Genomic DNA, 18854 nt, shown 5'->3' on the forward strand with positions numbered 1-18854 from the left:
CCATAAAAAGGAACACACTTGAATCTGTTCTAGTGAGGTGGTGAAACTAGAGCCCATTATACATAGTGAAGTAAGTCAAAAAGAAAAATGTAAATATTGTATACTGATACATATGTATGGAATCTGAAGAGATGGCACTGATGAATTTATTTTCAGGGCAGCAGTGGAGAAACAGACATAGAGAACAGACCTATGGACAAAGTAGGAGGAGAGGAGGAAGAAGGGGAGGTGCATGGAGAGAGTAACAGAAATTTACAATACCATGTGTAAAACAGATAGGCAATGGGAATTTGCTGCATGACTAAGGGAACTCAAATAGGGGCTCTGTGACAGGCTGAATGGTGGGGTGGGGAGGAGATGGGAGGGAGGTCCGGGAGGGAGGGGACTTGGGTGTACCTATGACTGATTCTAGTTGATGTATGACAGAACACCACCAAATTCTGTAAAGCAATTATCCTTCAATTAAAAAATTTTTAAAAATTCTTGGTACATTATCAAATAATCTTCCAAATAGTTGAACCAACTTATATTCTCACTACCGGTATATAACATTTTACAGTGACACCAAATTCTGGTGAAGTTTAAAGCTACCTCTGATTAGATCTAGGTGACTCACTGGGTCCATTTAATGCCAAGCAGGCATTTGTCTAGGCTTCATAAAGGAGACAAGGAAAGGAGGTCCTCATTACTTATTGGTCTTTGGTGACACAAATTTTAGGATAAATTGATTTAAACTAATGTAATAAGTATTTCAGTCTATTTACATTGAGTTAATTTGAATTGCTATTCAAATTAGCTTTAATTAATTAAATTATTATTTTGAATTGAATTTCCATGATGCTGGGAAAGATTGAGGGCAGAAGAAGAGGGCGTCAGAGGATGAGATGCCTGAATAGCATCACTGATGTAACGGAAGTGAACTTGGGCAAACTCTGGAGATGGTGAGGGACAGAGAGGCCTGGCATGCTGCAGACCATCGGGCTGCAACGAACTGGACAAACTGGGCAACTGAACAACAATCTGAATTATATATAAATTGCATATATAAATATAGAAATAACATGTATCTTGGAAGTGTCTTGTTACCCTCCACTTTTATTTTGTAGGGAATCATTAAGTTTTTTGCTTTAACATATTATTTATTCATCGTCAGATGTTCTGGGTCTTTGTTGCAGTGCATGCTTTTCTCAGATTGCGGAGAGTGAGGGCTCCTCCTTAAGTGTGGTGTGTGGGCTTCTCACTGTGGTGGCTTTTCTTGCTGTGGTGCACAGGCTCAGTAATTGCAGCTCCCAGGCTCTAGAGCACAGCCTCAGTAGTTATGGCCCACAGGCTTAGCTGCTCAGCAACATGTGGGATCTTTCCAGATCACGGATCGAACTTGTGTCTCCTGCATTGGCAGGCCGACTCTTCACCACTGAGCCACCAGGGAAGCCCATCGTTTAGCTTTTGATTGAGACCTTATAGCACTATATGTGTGATATGTGAATATCAGTGTCTTAACCACATAGTCATCCCTTGATATGTGTAGGAGTCCAGGACTCAGTCATCCCAAGGATTCCAAAGTCTGAGGATACTCAAGTCCCTCATATAAAATGGTGTAGTATTTGTATATAACCCACGCATATCCTCCTGTATACTTAATCATTTCTAGATTACTTATAATAGCTAATACAATGTAAATTCTATGCAAATAGTTGTAAATACAATGTAAATGCTATGTAAATAGTTGTTGGCATAGGGCAACTTTAAGTTTTGCTTTTGGGAATTTTTCAGATTTTTTTTCCTGAATATTTTTAATCCATGGTTGGTTGAAGTCTCGGATGTGAAGCCTGGGCATTAGGAGGGCTGACTGTATATGTTGGTCTCTCCTTGATTCCCCTCTTCTCTCTGGTGTATTTAGAGGTGGATTCACCAGTATTAACAGTTATGAAAAGGAAACTATTCTGAGAACATTTTTCTTCCTAAACATGGATTCAGATTAAATAAGCCATGCTCAAACATATTATGTAAGGGCTGTTCTCCAAAGAACTCTTACATTTTACATCATAGATGTTTTTAAACTGGGAATATAACTTATTGCATTGCCTTTGCTGCACTAGAAACTACGAAAAGCCTCTTTGCAGAGACAGATGAGGATCCCATCTTCTAGAGTAGAGATAAGTAATGTTGGGCAATTTGGAGAAAAGCTCTCTATCGCTCTTGTAAAATTTCTGTTCTGAAATGGAGAAAAAACAATAAAGGCAAACAAAAATAGACAAAAACAGAATGGAAACTGAAGATCACCCTAGAAAAGAAGCAGAACCAGGAAGAGCAAAATGTAATGACCTCAAAGTGGCAGGTAACTCTGAAATTCCAATGTTTAAGTTTAAAATTCCTTTATATTTGATTGCTTCAATTAAGATAGTTTCACAATTTTTAAATTATGTCTTTTCTCTCCCCTCAGACACTACAAAAATTAATCCTACCTTGACGAAAAGCTTTTATGTGAACATCAATGAGGAGTGCTTTTTTTCTGCATGGATGAAGAAATTTGGCTTAGAAATTTGATTAGTCATACATGTTTGGAACCAGCTTATATGTAATACAATGGTTTCCACTTAAACATGAGGTTGTGATTATATACATTTTTGCAGATGTGAAATTTAAATTTAACAACATTTACTGAGTGACATAATACATTATTTAAAAACTCTTAGCAGAGTGAACTGTACTTTGCTATTTTAAGACTTTTTCATAAATATTAAGATTTCATCAGCAGAGCCAACTCTCTCCTTTTTATTTTTTTCCTTTTGGCTGTGCTGTGTGGCATGTGCGATCTCAGTCCCCCAACCAGGGATCGAACCCATGCCCCTGAAGTGGAAGCATGGAGTCTTAACCACTCGACTGCCAGGGAAATTCCCTCTATCCAGTTTTTCATACAGCCTTTAAATGAGTGGGGTAAGTGCTACCTTTTGCCCAAACAATATTTATTTTTCCCCTTCAACCTTACTAACAAATTCTCATTTTTCTCAAAGCAACAAAGTGCATCACTAAAAACACTGGCCTCCTGATGTTGCCTGGTATCCACAGTAGGTGACGTGACACACTTCTGGCCAAAGACAAGCAGAAGTCTGCAGAGACAGTGCTGTCTTAAGACAGAGAACACTCCTTCATCCTTTCATCTTATTCTTTCCTGAAACTCAGAAGTGACGTATGGGGGTTGCAAGAATCGTCTTACAACCATGAGGCAACAAGTGTGATGAAGATGGCTAGACGGTTCAGTTCAGTTCAGTCACTCAGTCGTGTCCAACTTTTTGTGACCCCATGAATTGCAGCACGCCAGGCCTCCCTGTCCATCACCAACTCCCAGAGCTCACTCAGACTCACGTCCATCGAGTCAGTGATGCCATCCAGCCATCTCATCTTCTGTCGTCCCCTTTTCCTCCTGCCCCCAATCCCGCCCAGCATCAGAGTCTTTTCCAATGAGTCAACTCTTCGCACAAGGTGGCCAAAGTACTGGAGTTTCAGCTTTAGCATCATTCCTTCCAAAGAAATCCCAGGGCTAATCTCCTTCAGAATGGACTGGTTGGATCTCCTTGCAGTCCAAGGGACTCTCAAGAGTCTTCTCCAACACCACAGTTCAAAACCATCAATTCTTCAGTGCTCAGCCTTCTTCACAGGCCAACTCTCACATCCATACATGACTGCTGGAAAAACCATGGCCTTGACTACATGGACCTTAGTCAGCAAAGTAATGTCTCTGCTTTTGAATATGCTATCTAGGTTGGTCATAACTTTTCTTCCAAGGAGTAAGCGTCTTTTAATTTCATGGCTGCAATCACCATCTACAGTGATTTTGGAGCCCCAAAAAATAAAGTCTGACACTGTTTCCACTGTTTCCCCATCTAATTCCCATGAAGTAATGGGACCAGATGCCAAAAATGGAAGGAGCCTGGGTCCTTGACAATGTCACTGTGTATCACCATGTCCAAGCCCTAAACTGCTCATAGCTAGCCTGTTTTATCATGATATGAAAAACCTCTTCCATTTAAGCCACTGTAGTAGAGTTGTCTATTAGTTGCAGCTATGCACATTTTAAACCTCAAGTAGTGACCATTTCTTTTACAAATCCTTTGCCCTTTTCTGCTGAGGTGAGTAGTGCCAAGTGCTTAGAAAGTGGGAGGAGAGGAAAGCAGGGAGGGAGGGAAGGAGACAGAGAGAGAGAGAGATGAGTATTTTAGTGAAATACTTCCGTACAGTTTGTAAATAGCCACCTCCCCAAGCCTTCCAAGCGCCAGACCCTTGCCCCAGTGGTCTTGGTTATTCCCCTGAGACTTACTGGACTTCCCAAAACCCAGCATGAACCCCAGGTCAATGTTAGGCACAGTAAGAGGCCTCTAGAACCTTGCTCCCTAGAGGCCCTGCATCCTTCCTTTCTCATGCTTTTAAGGTTGTTAAATATTTTGAATGTCATCTCAGATAAACCATTACTTATTCATAAGGACAGCATCAATATTTTATATACCTTAAATGATAATAGTATATACGACATAATTCCCATTTACTCATTTTTCTTATAGAAAAGTTTAAGATGTCTCCTCTCTTTCAGTTTTAACTAGATATCCATGAAATCTTCTCTATGGCAGATAATCTGGATAATGAGTCTTTTGTTCAGTTCTGAATTTATCAATGTTTTTCTGATTTTCTGTATCCAAGGTTATTTAATCTTATGCTCCAGAGACTTGTACCTTGGTCAGGCCTCTTGATCTCCTGTCTTACTTCCTCACTGCTTCAGCTAAAAGACAAAAAAGAACTTGGATGTTTGGACTGGAAAAAACCATGAGGCATCTGTATTGAATACACTAACTATCATAAAGCAGGTATTTCTTACTCTTTCCAAATACTCAATTTTAAACTCTCGGTTAATTCTATGAACACTCAAGCCAAAAGAACATGTATTTGGCTTCCTTCCTTTCTCTTTACAGATGTCACGAGAAGGCATTCCTAAGGTCTATGTTTGTGTTTCTCCCTCTTACTCTTTTAAAATTTTATATTTCTCTGTAGAGGAAAAAATCCCTATTTTTAATTTACCTCTATTTCATTTCTACTTTCTGTTTTCCTCTCCCAAATATTACTTTTCTTGATTAGATGCAATGAGAGGGGCTCACCATAGTCTTATATTAGAGCTGAAATTCTCATAGTCTTTGAAAATATATACAGAAGGGAATTTCATGGTTGTACAGGGTAAGGAACAGATTACTGAATTCGGTTAGCTACTGTTAAGAAATAATTTTCAAAATAATTTTAAATTGTTCTATATATATATGGGTTAAAGGATAGAGTTTTTTAAAGGTAAAATGTAACTCATACAAGTATAAAATGAACATATGCTAAAGCTTTTATTTAACTCACTATTAATGAGGGAATCAGTAGATTTTATAAGTAGTTAAAGAAAAATTACAATCAGACCAAGGATGATGAAATGAATCAGTTCAGTCAATTCACTCAGTCGCTCAGTCATGTCCAACTCTTTGAGACCCCATGGACTGCAGTACGCCAGGTCTTCCTGTCCATCAACTACTCCCAGAGTTTAGTCAAACTCATGTCCATTGAGTCGGTGATGCCATCTAACCATCTCATCCTCTGTCATTCCCTTCTCCTGCTGCCTTCAATCTTTCCCAGCATTAGGGCCTTTTCATATGAGTCAGTTCTTCGAATCAGAAGGCCAAAGTATTGGAGTTTCAGCTTCAGCATCAGTCCTTCCAATGAATATTCAGGACTGATTTCCTTTAGGATGGACTGGTTGGATCTCCTTGTAGTCCAAGGGACTCTCAAGAGTCTTCTCCAACACCACAGTTCAAAGGCATAAACTTTTCAATGCTCAGCTTGTCCAAACCTCACATCCATACATGACCACTGGAAAAACCATAGCTTTGATTAGACAGACCTTTGTTGGCAAAGTAATGTCTCTGCCTTTAATATGCTATCTAGGTTGGTCATAACTTTTCTTTCAAGGAACAAGTGTCTCCTAATTTCATGGCTACAGTCACCATCTGCAGCGATTTTGGAGCCCCCCAAAATAAAGTCTGTCACTGTTTCCATTGCTTCTCCATCTATTTGTTATGAAGTGGTGGAACCCAATGACATGATCTTCATTTTCTGAATGTTGAGTTTTAAACAAACTTTTTCACTCTCCTCTTTCATTTTCATTAAGAAGCTCTTCAGTTCTTCTTCACTTTCTTCCATAGGGTGGTGTCATCTGCATATCTGAGGTTATTGATATTTCTCCCTGCAATCTTGATTCCAGCTTGTGCTTCATCCAGCCCGGCATTTTTCATGATGTACTCTGCATATAAGTTAAATAAGCAGGGTGACAATATACAGCCTTGATGTACTCCTTTCCCGATTTGGAACCAGTCTGTTGTTCCATGTCCAGTTCTAACTGTTGCTGCCTGACCTGCGTACAGATTCTCAAGAGGCAGGTCAGGTGGTCTGATATTCCATCTCTTTCAGAACTTTCCACAGTTTATTGTGATCCACACAGTCAAAGGCTTTGGCGTAGTCAATAAAGCAGAAATAGATGTTTTTCTGGAACTCTCTCACTTTTTCGATGATCCAATGGATGTTGACAATTTGATCACTGGTTTCTTTGCCTTTTCTAAATCCAGCTTGAATATCTGGAAGTTCACGGTTCATGTACTGTTGAAGCCTGGCTTGGAGAATTTTGAGCATTACTTTACTAGCGTGTGAGATGAGTGCAATTGTGCGGCAGTTAGAGCATTCTTTGGCATTGCCTTTCTTTGGGATTGGAGTGAAAACTGACCTTTTCCAGTCCTGTGGCCACTGCTGAGTTTTCCAAATTTTCTGGCGTATTGAGTGTAGCACTTTCATAGTATCATCTTTTAGGATTTAAAATAGCTCAACGGGAATTCTGTCACCTCTACCAGCTTTGTTCGTAGTGATGCTTCCTAAGACCTACTTGACTTTGCATTCCAGGATGTCTGGCTCTAGTTGAGTGATCACACCATCGTGATTATCTAGGTCATGAAGATCTTTTTGTATAGTTCTTCTGTGTATTTTTGCCACCTCTTCTTAATATCTTCTGCTTCTGTTAGGTCCATACCATTTCTGTCATTTATTGTGCCCGTCTTTGCGTGAAAAGTTCCCTCGATATCTTTAATTTTCTTGAAGAGATCTCTAGTCTTTCCCATTCTATTATTTTCCTCTATTTCTTTGCATTGATCACTGAGGAAAGCTTTCTTTTCTCCTTGCTATTCTTTGATACTCTGCATTCAAATGGGTATATCTTTCCTTTTCTCCTTTGCCTTTCGCTTCTATTGTTTTCACAGCTATTTGTAAGGCCTCCTCAGACAACCATTTTGCCTTTTTGCATTTCTTTTTCTTGAGGATGGTCTTGATCCCTGCCTCCTGTACAGTGTCATAAACCTCCATCCATAGTTCTTCAGGCACTCTGTCTATCAGATCTAATCCCTTCAATCTATTTCTGACTTCCACTGTATAATCAAAAGGGGTTTTATTTAGGTCGTACCTGAATGGTCTAGTGGTTTTTCCCTACTTTCTTCAATTTAAGTCTAAATATGGCAATAAGGAGTTCATGATCTGAGCCACAGTCAGTTCCTAGTCTTGTTTTTGCTGACTCTATAGAGCTTTTTCCGGAGAAGGCAATGGCATACCACTCCAGTACTCTTGCCTGGAAAATCCCATGGACGGAGGAGCTTGGTAGGCTGCAGTCCATGGGGTCACTAAGAGTCGGACATGACTGAGTGACTTCACTTTTCACTTTCATGCATTGGAGAAGGAAATGGCAACCCCCTCCACTGTTCTTGCCTGGAGAATCCCAGGGACGGGGGAGCCTGATAGGCTGCCATCTATGGAGTCACACAGAGTAGGACACGACTGAAGTGACTTAGCAGCAGCAGCAGCATAGAGCTTTTCCACCTTTGGCTGCAAAGAATATAATCAATCTCATTTCGCTATTGACCATCTGGTGATGTCCATGTGTAGAGTCTTCTCTTGTGTTGTTGGAAGAGGGTGTTTGCTATGAGCAGAGTGTTCTGATGGCAGAACTCTATAGCCTTTGCCTTGCTTCATTCAGAACTCCAAGGCCAAATTTGCTTGTTATTCCAGGTATCTACTGACTTCCTACTTTTGCATTCCGGTCCCCTATAAGGTAAAGGACATCTTTTTTGGGTTTGGTTCTAGAAGGTCTTGTAGGTGTTCATAGAACCATTCAACTTCAGCTTCTTCAGCATTACTGGTTGGGGCATAGACTTGGAGCTGTCTATTATTTTAATTGGTTTGCCTTGGAAGCAAACAGAGATCATTCTGTTGTTTTTGAGATTGCATCCAAGTACTGCATTTTGGACTCCTCTGTTGACTATGATGGCTACTGCATTTCTTTTAAGAGATTCTTGCCCACAGTAGAAGATATAATGGTCATCTGAGTTAAATTCACCCATTCCAGTCCATTTTAGTTTGCTGATTCCTAAAATGTTGATATTCACTCTTGCCATCTCCTGTTTGACCACTTCCAATTTGCCTTGATTCATGGACCTAACATTCCAGGTTCCTATGCAATGCTGATCTTTACAACATTGGACTTTACTTTCATCCCCACTCACATACACAACTGGGTGTTGTTTTTTTCTTTGGCTCCATCTCTTCATTTTTCTGGAGTTATTTCTTCTCTCATCTCCAGTAGCATATTGGGCACCTACCACCTGGAGAGTTCCTCTTTCAGTATCCTATCTTTTTGCCTTTTCATACTGTTCATGGAGTTCTCATAGCAAGAATACTGAAATGGTTTGCCATTCCCTTCTCTAGCTGAAATAAATATATAAATGGATAAAACATTGGTGAAAAAAAGCTATTTTCCACAGGGCAAAATCAAGTATTCCCACTAAACACAATTTGTGTTTCTATAGATAGGAATTATTTTCATTACTATTAAATTTCTATGAGTTAATTTCAATCTCTATAAAGTTTTAAAATAGCTCAAAAACAAGCAAAGGTGATCACTAGCTGTACAGGCTAGCAAGGACATCCCATAATTTCCAAGTCTGTGACACTGTTTTCTTATACATTGAAGCCGGTGCAGTGCAACCAAAAAGTGGTTCTCTTTCCTGACTCCCATTCTGGAATAGCTGTATTAGTCTTTCAGTTCAGTTCCGGTCAGTTGCTCAGTCGTGTCCGACTTTTTGCAACCCCATTAATTGCAGCATGCCAGGCCTCCCTGTCCATCGCCAACTCCCAGAGTTCACCCAAGCTCATGTGCATTAAGTCGGTGATGCTATCCAGCCATCTCATCCTCTGTCGTCCCCTTCTCCTCCTGCCCCCAATCCCTCCCAGCATCAGAGTCTTTTCCAATGAGTTAACTCTTTGCGTGAGGTGGCCAAAGTATTGGAGTTTCAGCCTCAGCATCAGTCCTTCCAATGAACAACCAGGACTGGTCTCCTTTAGGATGGACTGGTAGGATCTCCTTGCAGTCCAAGGGACTCACAAGAGTCTTCTCCAACACCACAGTTCAAAAGCATCAATTCTTTGGCGCTCAGCTTTCTTCATAGCCCAACTCTCACATCCACATATGACCACTGGAAAACCGTAGCCTTGACTAGACGGACCTTTGTTGACAAAGCAATGTCTCTGCTTTTGAATATCCTATCTAGGTTGGTCATAACTTTCCTTCCAAGGAGTAAGCGTCTTTTAATTTCATGGCTGCAATCACCATCTGCAGTGATTTGGAGCTTTAGTAGGAGACAAAAATGAGGCTGAGGGAGAGTAGGGAGAGAGGATAGTTTCAAAGGTCAAGACTAGGGAACGGAGTAACGGTGAGGCAAACTGTCCTTTTTAACTCAGTTGGGCCCTAGAACCACAGCATATGGTTCAAATTCCATTTTTGTCACTTAGCAGTACACAAGTCACCTATTGGGCAATTTATTAATCCTCTGAAGCTCGAGTTTCTTTATCTAGATAATGGAGTTATTATCTAAAGTACCTATTGGTTAACTTGCTGATGGGGATCAAGTGAGATGACCTAAGTAAAATGCTTTCATAACTGGTTTGGCAAAGTGTCATATAAATGTTAGCTATCATTATTAATATTTTTTTTCAATATTATACTTATAATGAAACTAATATGACCAAGCTAAACAAGCTCAGATATAATAACATTACATTAACTTTAAAAACAGCTTTTTAAATAAATAACTGGTATATAACAAACTGGATATACTTCAAGTATACAATTGATGTTTGGCATCCATGTATGAGGACCCTAGAGCATGGGCTCAGTCGTTGTGGCACAGGGGTTAGTTGTTTCACGGCATGTGGAATCTTCCCAGACCAGGGATTGAACCTGTGTCCTCTGCATTGGCAGGCGGATTCCTTTCCACTCTACTAGCAGCATCACCACCAACACCTCCAACTCTTCCCTTATCTGTGGGATGATGTGGTCCAAGATACTTAGTGGACGTCTGAAACTTTGGATAGTTCTGACTATGCCAAAGCCTTTGACGGTGTGGATCACAATAAACTGTGGAAAATTCTGAAAGAGATGGGAATACTAGACCACCTGACCTGCCTCTTGAGAAACCTATATGCAGGTCAGGAAACAACAGTTAGTACTGGACATATAACAACAGACTGGTTCCAAATTGGGAAAGGAGGCTGTATATTGTCACGGCTGTATATTGTCACCCTGCTTATTTAACTTATATGCAGAGTACATCATGAGAAACGCTGGGCTGGAAGAAGCACAAGCTGGAATCAAGATTTCCGGGAGAAATATCAATAACCTCAGATATGCAGATGACACCACCCTTATGGCAGAAAGTGAAGAGGAGCTAAAAAGCCTCTTGATGAAAGTGAAAGTGGAGAGTGAAAAAGGTGGCTTAAAGCTCAATATTCAGAAAATGAAGATCATGGCATCCAGTCCCATCACTTCATGGCAAATAGATGGGGAAACAGTGGAAACAGTGTCAGACTTTATTTTTTGGGCTCCAAAATCACTGCAGATGGTTACTACAGCCATGAAATAAAAAGACACTTACTCCTTGGAAGGAAAGTTATGACAACCTAGATAGCATATTGAAAAGCAGAGATATTACTTTGTCAACAAAGGTCCGTCTAGTCAAGGCTATGGTTTTTCCAGTGGTCATGTATGGATGTGAGAGTTAGACTGTGAAGAAAGCCAAGCGCTGATGAATTAATGCTTTTGAACTGTGGTGTTGGAGAAGACTCTTGAGAGTCCCCTGGACTACAAGGAGATCCTACCAGTCCATTCTAAAGGAGATCAGTCCTGGGTATTCATTGGAAGGACTGATGCTGAGGCTGAAACTCCAATACTCTGGCCACCTCATGCAAAGAGTTGACTCATTGGAAAAGACCCTGTTGCTGGGAGGGATTGGGGGCAGGAGGAGAAGGGGACGACAGAGGATGAGATGGCTGGATGGCATCACTGACTCAATGAACATGCGTTTGAGGAAACTCTGGGAGTTGGTGATGGACAGGGAGGCCTGGCGTGCTGTGATTCATGGGATCACAAAGAGTTGGACACAACTGAATGACTGAACTGAACTGAACTCAACCCTATATGTAATATATTTTTTCCTATACATACATACCTATGATAAAGTTTATATATTAGGTACACTAGAAGATTAACAATAATTTAATAATAACAATATAATATGACAATTACAGCAATAAATTGTAATAAAACTTATGTAAATGTGATATCTCTCAAAATACCTTTACTGTGTAAACTTAATGCCTTGCCATCTTAACTAAGCACTTGTCACACACTGTGATTTTAACCTTTGCAGTTTGAAGTGCAACAGCAAGACTTGCATGAATTTCTTTTTCTTTCCTCAGAAGTTAATGGATAGAACATTAGTACATCTTAGCAACTTCAGATTTGATTTTCTTATTAAATACAGAATTTTCACCTTTTTACTTAAAGAATGCACTATGGCTTCTTTTAGGCATACAGGAATTGCCAGCATCTTTACTCTGGGTGTTGGAGCCTTTATTAAGTAAAGAGTTATTTGAACAGAATCACTGTGATAGACAACAGTTGATCTGATACTGAGGTGGTTACTAAGTGACTAACAGGTCATGCAGGACAAAGGGACGATTCACATTCTGGGCAGACTGGAGTTGGACAGCATGAAATTTCAACATGAAACTCAGATCACTCAATTTAAAATTTGTGAATTGTTTATTTCTGGAATTTTCCCTTTAATAGTTTCAGACCTCAGTGACCTCAGGTAACTGAAACTGCAAAGAGCAAAACTGCAGATAGCGGGGAACTAGTGGGTGTAACTATCACCGTAATGAGTACAGTCGTCACCTCGACAGCTCCCTAACTCTGTAATTTCTCCCTCTCACCTTCCCCTCCCCCTAGACAACTACTGATCTACTTCTTGACACTATAAATTAGTTTATATTTTCTAGAATGCTTACAACGAAGAAGGCAATGGCACCCCACTCCAGTACTCTTGCCTGGAAAATCCCACGGATCGAGGAGCCTGGTGGGCTGCAGTCCAGGGGGTCGCGAAGAGTCGGACACGACTGAGCGACTTCACTTTGACTTTTCACTTTCATGCATTGAAGAAGGAAATGGCAACCCACTCCAGTGTTCTTGCCTGGAGAATCCCAGGGACGGGGGAGCCTGGTGGGCTGCTGTCTATGGGGTCGCACAGAGTCGGACACGACTGAAGCGACTTAGCAGCAGCAGCAGCAGCAGAATGTTTACAAAAGATATGTAGTATATATTCTTTTTTGTCTGGCTTCTTTCTCTGAGCTTTATTTTGAGATTTAGTCATGCTGATGTTTATATTAATAGTTCATTCTTTTTAATTGCCAAGTAGCATTGCCTTGTATGTATATACCACAGTTTATTTACCCATCCAGCTGTTGATGGAATTTGGATTGTTTCCCATTTTTAGCTGTTACAAATAAAGCTGTCATAAACATTCATGTACAAGTGTTTATATGGAGGAACACTTTAACTGGATAAATAACAGAGTGAACTGGCTAAATCATATCCATAGGTATATGTTTAGCTTAAAAAACTGCCAAGCTATTTTCCAAATTGGGTGCATAGTTTTTCATTCTCACCAGTGATGTATGGACACTCCTGTTGTTCCACATTATTGCTAATACTTGGTATGATCAGTCTTTAATTTTAGCTATTCTAATAATTGTGGGGTATCATTTCACTGTGGTTTATATCTCCCTAATGATTAATGATATTGAGCATCTTTTCATATGCTTACTGTCATGAACTTTTGAATTAATATAAGGTGTTTTTCTAAAACTATGTGGGCTTTGGTCATTTGGGTACTATATTTCACCTAGATGAAAACTGTAGCTATAACAGACAAAATGTAAAAGCTGTAGACAGCGTCCAAAACACAGGAACATCTTCAAGGTTCATAAATAGACAGAAATGTGAATGAACAAGTGAGGCTGAAGGTACAGGCCTGCCAGATGATGAGCCTAGAAACAGAAGTGAGGAATGGATGGCTCCTGCTGGTAATGAACTAAAAGGTTCCTTCTCCCCAGGAGATGGAGGATCTGCCCTGCTCCATAGGCTGAAGCCAGTGGCTGGAGCAGGGCCTCTCCTGCTCACCTCTTTGAAAGGAAGCTAAAAAAAGAAAGGCTGTATTTCTCTACTTTTCTCCTTGCTGCTGACTGGCTATTCAGGGCTTATAGGAAGCTGTAGGCTAAGGAAGGAAGAAGCTTTGTCACTAGGAACTGAGTCAAGCTGCTTCTGGTGCCAAGCTCTAAATCCATTCAGTTTAGCTCAGTTCAGTTCAGTCGCTCAGTCGTGTCCGACTCTTTGCGACCCCATGAATCGCAGCACGCCAGGCCTCCCTGTTCATCACCAACTCCCGGAGTTCACTCAGACTCATGCCCATCGAGTTGGTGATGCCATCCAGCCATCTCATCCTCTGTCGTCCCCTTCTCCTCCTGCCCCCAATCCCGCCCAGCATCAGAGTCTTTTCCAATCAGTCAACTCTTCACATGAGGTGGCCAAAGTACTGGAGTTTCAGCTTTAGCATCATTCCTTCCAAAGAAATCCCAGGGCTGATCTCCTTTAGAATGGACTGGTTGGATCTCCTTGCAGTCCAAGTGACTCTCAAGAGTCTTCTCCAGCACCACAGTTCAAAAGCATCAATTCTTCGGTGCTCAGCTTTCGTCACAGTCCCAACTCTCACATCCATACATGACCACAGGAAAAACCATAGCCTTGACTAGACGGACCTTTGTTGGCAAAGTAATGTCTCTGCTTTTGAATATGCTATCTAGGTTGATCATAACTTTCTTTCCAAGGAGTAAGCGTCTTTTAACTTCATGGCTGCAGTCACCATCTGCAGTGATTTGGGAGCCCAAAAAATAGTCTGACACTGTTTCCACTGTTTCCCCATCTATTTCCCATGAAGTGATGGGACCAGATGCCATGATCTTTGTTTTCTCAATGTTGAGCTTTAAGCCAACCTTTTCACTCTCCTCTTTCACTTTCATCATGAACCCATATGTCATAATAGTGTAGAAATCCCAAAACACATTATAAGACTCAATTCTGGACTTGAGATCTGAATAACTGGGAGAGAAGATAAAAGTAAGATGGGTACAGGAAGGATCCTGAGAACAAACCAAAACAATGAATCAAAACAAAATCTATCCTTCAAAATAAAAGTCATGTAAAGAGAGTCCCTTGGACTGCAAGGAAATCCAACGAGTCCATTCTGAAGGAGATCAGCCCTAGGATTTCTTTGGAAGGAATGATGCTAAAGCTGAAACTCCAGTACTTTGGCCACCTCATGCGAAGAGTTGACTCATTGGAAAAGACTTTGATGCTGGGAGGGATTGGGGGCAGGAGGAGAAGGGGACGACAGAGGATGAGATGGCTGGATGGCATCACTGACTCGATGGACGTGAATCTGAGTGAACTCCGGGAGTTGGTGATGGACAGGGAGGCCTGGCGTGCTGCGATTCATGGGGTCACAAAGAGTCGGACACGACTGAGCGACTAAACTGAACTGAACTGATAGGTTTTCATTGTCATTTGTTCCTTGGAATCTTTTTATCTCTTTTCTTATTTCTTCAGTAACCTCTTTGTTATTTAGTAATGTATTGTTTAATCTCCATGAGTTTGTGTTTTTTGCCATTTTTTTCCTTTAGTTGATATCTAGTCTCATAGCGTTGTGGTCAGAGAAGATACTGAATCAAGAATTTTTAAAGGCACAAATTCTACTTTGTGGTCATATCTGATCATCTCCTTTAGATAAAGTACATTTATATACAGTGATGCTTGTTATAGCATCTTCATAAAGAAAAAATGTAAATATCCTAATTATTAAATTATTAAATTAATATGTAGTTATAATCAAAGATAGGGTGCAAAATGTAGAATTTGAGGCAATATATGTATATATGATCTGAATTTTTAAATTATTCATACAATTAGACTCAATATTTAAAAGTTACTGAAAAGAAATTTAACCATGTAGCAGTTGTATCTATGTAAAGAGATTGCATCCTTCTATACAAATGTTATACATATATTTAATTATTTTGAGTAAATGCCTAAACATGGAAATATGAGATATATTGTTATTTTTTAAGTTTTTATGTAGCATTTTCAAACAGCCATCCAGAGATATTATACCAATTTCTGTATTTTCATGGTAAGCAAATCAGTTTCGACATGTGCACATAGTTTATCAGGTCTTCTTTATATTTTTCTTTATTGTCCAAATTATCTGAACTAAACAAGAATATTTTAATAATAAGAAATACTTATACACATTAGAAAAGTGGCTATGAAGATATAGTATTAGAAATGAGGATCAAATAGGAGATTAATATGACCTCACATCCCACAGCAGTGTTTGTTAGAGTTTCTTGGAACCAGCATGAGACCCACAGCATCAACCTCAAATACCTATCTACCTCCCTTACTTTATGGTAGATTCTTGTACTTGAACTTGCTTTGACTTTCCCCTTCTTTGCTTAGATTGCTGCTGCTGCTCAATCGCTCATGTCCAGCTCTTTGCAACCCTGTGAACTGTAGCCCACCAGGCTCCTCTGTCCATGGAATTTCTCCGGCAAGAATGCTGGAGTGGGTTGCCATTTCCTCCTGCAGGGGATCCTCCTGACCCAGAGATCAAGCCCACATCTGCATCTCCTGCATCGCAGGTGGGTTCTGTACCAATGAGCCACCTGTGAGGCCCCAGTTATTCAAGGAACAGAGAAGCAGTCTAAAGAACAAGACGTTCAAAGAGCCTGAGGTAAAATGAACCTGGGGCATTTAGAACGCTGGGGGGCAAAACCATCTGGATAAAGGACAAAGAGAAGCAGTCTGCCCTGAGGCTTGTCAAAGTAGGGTAACCAGATCGTGCTGCCCCTTGTAGGCTATGTACTAGATTGTAACTCTTGGACAGCCTAAAATTAGTCCCAGCCTCTAGGTTATATTGCCTCTTCAATTGCTATTGCCCACTACAACTAGATACATCTTTCTAAAAGATCTGCTGGAACATATCAGTTTCCTGACACAAAAGAAAACAGAAAGAAAGAGAAATATATCACTTAGCTTCTCACCACTGCCTTCAGACTCAGTAGACTCCTAGAGGCTTTGATTTAGGTTGAGTTGTGTCCCCCTCAAAATTTGTATGTTGAAGTCTCTACTCCTAGGATCTCAAAATGTGACCTTATTTGGAAACATGGAGAATAGGGTCATTGCAAATGAAATAGTGAAGGTAAGGTCATTCTGGAGTAGGGAGGACTGCTAACCCATATAACTGGTATCCTTATAATTATAAAAAGGGAAAATTTGCACACAGATGTGTTAACAGAAAGAGAGTACTATGGACAGATTGGAGTTAATGCTCTCACCGGCCAAGAAATACCAGAAGCTAGAAGATAGCCCTGGAATAGATGCTTTGCTTGTCCCTTCAGAGGGAGCATGGCTATGCCAACACCTTGGTCTCAGACTTTTGGACTCCACGTGAGGCAATAGATTTCTTTTGTTTAGGCCACTCAGTTTGTGATACTTCCTTAGGGCGATCCTAGCAACTCATTCAAGTTATTCATTTTAATTTTCATTTGCAATAAACTGTTGTTCCCAGACACCCAAGAGGACTAGCTCCTGTCTTGTTTTCCTATTTCCTCACTACAGTGCTTTCCACTGCTCTCTGCCTATCTACATCAGTTCTTCCTTTTAAAACCCACCCTTTCAAAAGCCCCTTCTCTTTTGAAGCCTTATAGAATTATGTTGTATAAATACATTAATATATAAATATATTTTATAAATATGATAAAATTATAAATATGATATATTAAATATTAATGTAATATAGTAAAATTATAGAAATAATAAAATATTAAAATTTTATATTTATAAAACATATTTATACACATACATGTATTAATATATGGGCAAAGGTCTGTCTAGTCAAAGCTATGGTTTTTCCAGTAGCCATGTATGAATGTGAGAGTTGGACCATAAAGAAAGCTGAGTGCCGAAAAACTGATGCTTTTGAACTGTGGTGTTGGAGAAGACTCTTGAGAGTCCGTTGGACTGCAAGGAGATCAAACCAGTCAATCCTGAAGGAAATTAGTCCTGAATATTCATTGGAAGGACTGACTCTGAAGCTCCAATACTTTGGCCACCGGATGTAAAGAACTAACTTATTGGAAAAGATTCTGATGCTGAGAAAGATTGAAGGCAGCAGGAGAAGGGGACAACAGAGGATGAGATGGTTGGATGGCATCACTGGGAGTCCTGGCATGCTGCAGTCCATGCGGTCACCAAGAGTCGGATATAACTGAGTGACTGAACTGAAAAAGTGAAATTGAAAGTCGCTTAGTTGTGTTTGACTTTTTGAGACCCCATGGACTATACAGTCCATGAAATTCTCCAGGCCGGAATACTGGTGTGGGCAGCCTCTCCCTTTTCCAGAGGATTTTCCCAACCCCAGAGATTGAACCCAGGTCTCCTGCACTGCGGGTGGATTCTTTACCAGCTGAGCCACCAGGGAAGCCCAAGAATACTGGAGTGGGTAGCCTATCCCTTCTCTATCAGATCTTCCCGACCCAAGAATGAACTGGGGTCTCCTGCATTCAGACTGAACTGAACCAATAATTATTTTTAATGTCATAATCATGCAATTTTTGCAGACTACCTTAAATAAGTTGAGGGGGCATGATTAGAGTAAAATAAATAGATATAAAGATAGTGTGGTGCCTAACTGCGATACTCTTGATTATATATTCTATGATACATTGTATTGCCATCTTGTTATGGATTTGTCTTCTCTTTCCAATGAAATTTTGCACTTCGTGACCTTTCTCTTCTTATTTGAATCCCCTCAAAGTAGTTCAACAAATCCTAGCTGATTGCCTGAAATAGGAGCCCCTGATTGATCTCCTGTAAAACTCAATCTAGTTGATTTCTAGGTAGTAGCAAAGCGTGATGCTAACTTGCCTCTGGGTCAGGTGCCCAAATTCTCACTCTCAGTATCCATCTTGAGCATTCTTCTCCTTTCTGACCATCACAGCCTCCCTTTCCAAAGGACCTCAGGGCTTTGGAGAGCTAAAAGGATTAGAAAATTTAGGACTGAGACTTACATATAGTAAGGTGTATTCAGTTTAGAAATTCATAATTTAAGAAAGGACACAACAAATAATGGAATCCTGTTATAGGTCTAATTCTACTATTAAAAATGAATGAAGAAAAAGAAGCCAATAACATAAAGTTGCTTTTTAAACAGGATTGGACATTTCTACAATGATTTAGACATGGATGTTAGTTTGGTGGTTGCTGTTTTTTCAAGCAATGTAAAATT

This window comes from Capra hircus, chromosome 2 (genome assembly GCF_001704415.2).
Source record: "Capra hircus breed San Clemente chromosome 2, ASM170441v1, whole genome shotgun sequence".
In the NCBI taxonomy this organism is placed as follows: Eukaryota; Metazoa; Chordata; class Mammalia; order Artiodactyla; family Bovidae; genus Capra; species Capra hircus.